At 30.6% G+C, this 5,783-nt stretch overlaps 1 pseudogene; it reads left to right on the forward strand.

Annotated features, from left to right (window-relative positions):
- Window positions 1-5,390: 5,390 nt before the first annotated feature.
- On the forward strand, window positions 5,391-5,489 carry LOC140437949 (U6 spliceosomal RNA; annotated as a pseudogene).
- The last annotated feature ends 294 nt before the right edge of the window (window positions 5,490-5,783 follow it).

Below are 5,783 nucleotides of genomic sequence, written 5' to 3' on the forward strand. Positions count from 1 at the left end.
TATATAATTAAATTTCATGTTTACACTTCTTAAAAGTTTAACATGGATTGTGGTTAACATTAAACCACATTTAGCCATTACCATAAACTTGTTTCACCTCGTACCGTTACGTGCACTCCACCGTAACAGCTATTACAACCTTTTACAAATCCATCGAATGTTCCTGGAAAGCTGTCAAAGTAGTCGGAAACAATTACGAAGTCTCCAATAAAAAGCTCTTTAATTAATAGAAAGAAAGGATTTATTTTTTTTTACTGTCTTACCTATATGTAGGCACTTTACAATTAGCTGCAACAATGGTCACTTGTTCAGAGATATCTTGATTTGTCTTGATTAATTGCCTGTTTAGTTTTCTATTTAACGTTACTTTTTGCTGCCATTCCAGTTTTTGTTTTTAGTCTTCTTTTAGTGCCATTTTCTTTTACTTGCTTCTTCTTAGCAACATTGATTGCAACTGCTCACTTTAATCATGATCAAAACCCGACGAATCAACGAGAACCAACGAATGACCAAAATCCGACAATCAACAAGCTGGTCCAAAGTCATCTGAAAACCATTAAATTCTGTAGCAGTTTACAAATAACACCCGATCTTCTTAGTATCTATCTACCTATACAATTATTAATCTTACTCTTGGAAATATTATTGGTTGCCAACCAATTTTTACAGTAAGGAAATCTTATGTGAAATGGCTACATTTTATAAATTCTTTTTTTTTATTATAACGTTCAAATGTTTTAAGTATTAGCGTGATTTAATAAAATTTTCATAAAGTTCATAATGTAATAATGGTGCTGTATAATGAAATTTACTTAATAATATATTGAACAAATGCCCTAGTTACTAAAATATCTTTTTCTTAAAATGAGGCAGTCATTCTGGCTGGCAAAAGTCACCCGAAATTACGGTATTGTTTAAAAAGTTCGATAAAATTTAAAAAAATTTTGACGAAGGATGAAGTATTTTCGGCGAGAGGTTGTAGAGTTCTGGCCAAATACTGGTCCAATGGTTGTGTAGGGCAGTTGTATGCACTCACCATGGACTTTGGAAGACTTTGGAAGAATATATAACCTGATATGTTTAACCTGGTATGAGAAGCAATAGTTCAAAAGCAAAACAAAATACATGATGATAGTAAAGGACGACACTACAAGTTTGAAATATCTAATAGCACAGAACCATTATTTAAAACTGTGTTTACCTGAGTAATAATAGGGAAAATGGGAAAATAGAGAATAGAAGAAAGAATTCTAAAATGCAAAAAGACATATGGAATGAATAGAAACCTGCTGAGAAGCAAGTCTCTAAGTAAGAGAATAAAGATATAGCTATATGTCATTAATAAGACCTTTTATTACATATAAGATTAAAAGAATAACGACTAAGAAGAAAGTTCTGAAATTTGACACAAAAATAATGAGAAGGAACCTAGGCTCCAATTTAACAAGAGAGAAAGAAAGAAGAATGAAAACAATTTCCGAAATTAAAGAGGAATTAATAGACAAAAAAATAAATTCAGATACATAAAATCTCTTAGCTTAAAATAGATTGGATATATACAGACACGCACAACACTCAGGTATGCTAAGAATTATAACGAAGTGGATAACACTATACTCCGGGTGTAGAGAAATGCCTAGAAGAAGATGACTAAATGATGTAGAAGACACAGCAAGCTATAAATGACATAGAGGAATAACCCACCTCGCCCAATGATAAGATTTTGAAAGTCATGTCCTTAACTATAATTACTAGGGATTGTAACGTTTACTGAATAAATGAATTAATATCTACTTCATATACTATATAAAAGATATATAAATCAAAAATTATTTCTATGAAAAACTTTATATTCTAGATATTTTTTAGTGTAAAAGTAAATATTTCTGAAATTCGTAGCTCGTCAATCCTTTATAAAAATTTATTCATTTCGTCCTTTATCATTCAAATAATTCTAAAATTTCTGCAAAAATTCCGGCTGTTTAATGGTTATTTTAGAATTTAATTATATTCTACACACGACAGTTTGAATTTTGGGTTTTGTAATTCCCTTTTATCTTTATATCCTTTTATCTTCACTCCCAAGAATTTAAGTTCATTAGATTTCTGTTTGAGCCTTTAAAAACGAGCAGATTGACTTTTAGTCCGAATAACGTCAAAAATGAATTAAAGATAAAATTAGATTAAGTTTTATTTTGATTAACTTTGTATATTAAAAATCTTCTCACTAGTACTTTTGTAATATGACAACTATAAATCTATTTTTAAAATTGATATGTTTTATAAACTTTAAATAAAAATCATTATTTTTACCAAAAAAAGTCGATATTCTATTCTAATTTATTCTATAAATAAAATATATGAATGTTTTATATTTTGTGAACGACTTCCTTAGTGGAAATCGAAATGTCAATATAAACTTACTTTAATGTCCATTTGTGACTTATTCTCAATCTAATCAAAATAGCAAATTGTATTATAATCCGTTCACAATTGTTGACAGCACGAAATGTGCCTCAAAGTCATAAAACGGTCATAAAATTTGTATTATCATAGGCGTTCCAGAGGTGTTTATTTATTAAAATTAATGCGTTTTACATTTATTTTCCTTTCCAAAATGTTTATCAATATTAATAATGTTTTGATACTAATATATTTACCAAAAAACAATTAAAACTTACACGGCTAATGTTGGGTATTATATTATATTAATAAAAATAAAAATTTAACCATTAATAAGTTTGTAAATAACAATACCTTATCTCTTTGGATATTTCAATACTAATCTTCGCGTTTAATCACTTTACTAGAAAACCTAGAATTCATATCCGAAGGTACTATTCGTTGCAAGATAATTAGAATGGAATTCCCCAGATTTTTAATAATATAATGAGTATAAAGATGCCGGCTTTGGCCACGTACCTCGTCTGTTTAGTTTATATTCGAAACTTAACTTGAAAGGGTAAAGTTATTACGAACGAAAACAATTTTTTTGTTTAGTACGTTTTTGATCGCATGTAATTTAGGGCTCGTCGGTGTTTCCGCGTTCATTTGCGAATTATATGCAGTGCGTGAGTGATTTTTTATTTTATATACCTACGAACATATACGTACCTTTCGCTTGTGCTCGTTTTGTTGGATTGTTTGTGATGGCTTCATCATCAACATCATCAAGTTTTACACCGGTACTGTTGCGTACAGTCAGTAAGTCTGTCTATTCACCAAGAGAGAAGACTATTGTCCTGAATGTTCACGATGCTCTGGTTTCTCAGAATTCCACAAACACTGTTCGCAACATAGTCAAAAGTTGTGCCAACATGACTGGCGTAGGGGAGTCAACTATATATAGGTTCCTACCAGAAAGAAAAATACACGGTATAGCTAATCCAAACACAAACGAACACTTAAAGAGAGGAAAAAAGCCTATTCAAATTGATGAATTTGTCAAAAATGGTATTCGAAGGAAAATTCATGGATTTTTTTCAAAAAAGAAATACCAAACCTAAACAAAATTTTACAAGAAGTTAGAGACGACCCGGATTTGCCTTATATCGGACAAACTAAATTGTGGCAAGTTTTAAAAGAATTAAATTTCCGGTGGGAGAAATCAAACCGCAAATCACTTTTGATTGACCGGGAGGAGATAATATGATGGAGAAGAAATTATCTAAGATCCATACGAAAATTCCGTGCTGAAGGAAGGCCAATCTTCTACCAGGATGAAACGTAGGTAAACTCAGGTTATACTCTAAAAAAATTTAGTCAGATAAAAATGTATTAAGCTCCAGGCAAGCCTTTATGGAAGGTTGGTCTACTGGTATCTTCCCACCTTCTGGTAAAGACAGTAGATTAATAATTTCTCACATTGGCAGTGAAAATGGATTTGTTAAGCATGGTTTGTGGAAATTTCAGTGCAAAAGCACAAAAGACTATCACGAGGAGATGACAGTTAATGTTTTCGAAGAGTATTTTGAGCAGATGATTGAACACATACCACCAAATTCAATTATAGTATTAGATATTACACCTTATCATTCACGACTAGTAGAAAGACTTCCAACGACTGCGTGGAAGAAACAGGATATTCTTGACTGGCTGCGGAATAAGTATCTGCCTTACGAAGATGGAATGGTAAATGCAGAACTTTTAAAAATTGCCCGATAACACAAATCTAAGTTCGAGAAATACGTACTTGATAAAATGGCGGAAAGGCGAAACATTATTCAGTCCTTAGACTTCCACCCTACAACTGCGAAATAAATCCAATTGAACTCTATTGAACTATTTATTTTGAATTTGAATAGTTTTCTAAAGTAACAGTAGTTGTAATCGTAAGGTATTAAAGGGGAGAGGCGCAAAATGTCACCTGTCAAAATGTTCAATGTGTTTTAAATGTATCCATTTTTTTTTAATCCTGAGAAAACTAAAAAGCATTTTTGAAAAATTTAAAGGCAGAATGAAATTTTTATTAGAATAAATAAAAAGCTTCTTTTGCATGCAATTTTTTCAATTAAAAATTATACTATATTTTCTCTTTTATTTCCACCCCTGTTACATAACATATTAAAATAAACATTGTAAAAGTTTTCAGTGACTTTCTGCCCTCAGTAATAATGTAGTCTTTCATTCTGCGTTTAAATTTTTCAAGTATATTTATTAGTTTTCTTCGGACTCGAAAATAATGGATACATTTAAAACACATTAAAAATTTTGCCAGGCGACATTTGGCTCCTTTCCCCTTAATTAAATAAATGTATCTTTTAGAAATGGCAAGAAACTTTTTATTTTTGAATAAAATAAAGAAGTTTTATTAAAACAAAAATACAATTTACATAAGTACAATTTAAAAAATGTATTTATTTAGTTCACATAAATGTTTCAATCATTTACTCTACGACACTGGTCGGTCATCTGTAACCAAAATACCTTCGTAATCGGATTATAAGGTTGACTGCTGTATTGTATTCCTTCAGATACAAGGTGGGTTAGTCGAAAACATCTTAAACCGTCAGTTTTAGGTTGGTTTTTACTACTATATCGTATTACCTATCCTCTCTGTATTTCAGTTCTCTAATAAGGGTTAAACTTGTAGTGAGCTATCGACAAATTGTGAACCGACTATAGGATGTCACAAGAAAAAAGCTTCAGAAAAATACTAATAGAACCGTCGCGCGTAGCCCCTTTCTCGCCTTGAAACCTTGGTTTTGGTTGGTGTAGTAACGGGTTCTTTCTTTTACTAAAAGGGAATATTAATTTAATATTAACTGACCATTCACGGAAGTATGTGATGAATTGAGATTAAATTGTGACAAAAATTACGTCTTTTAATTAAAAATAAGATATTATTTAATATTTTCCAAATAATATCTTTAAAACGATATTTTTTTTTTGCTCGCTTCGGCGGTACATATACTAAAATTGGAACGATACAGAGAAGATTAGCATGGCCCCTGTGTAAGCCAATGAGGGCTATGATGTATCATTTATGTGAAATAATTACATGCTGAAAACTCAGATTTTAACACATTTATGTAAAAATTTTCAAATCGGTATGATGTAAAAACTACGTATAACGGGTTGTCTATCTTGATATGTAATTTATCTATATGTAAATGTAATTTTTGAGCTGTCTAAAATTACGTGCCGTTTTCGCTCTTAGTTAGGTTATGTTATTGTATGTAATTTGTGGAAACAATTTACCATTTTTCTATAATTATAATAAAATAAACTAATGGCTTCAATTAAAAAGAAAACAACCAGGAAACAATTGGAAGTGATGTTAG

The sequence above is a fragment of the Diabrotica undecimpunctata genome, chromosome 3 (assembly GCF_040954645.1).
Source record: "Diabrotica undecimpunctata isolate CICGRU chromosome 3, icDiaUnde3, whole genome shotgun sequence".
NCBI classification, from domain to species: domain Eukaryota; kingdom Metazoa; phylum Arthropoda; class Insecta; order Coleoptera; family Chrysomelidae; genus Diabrotica; species Diabrotica undecimpunctata.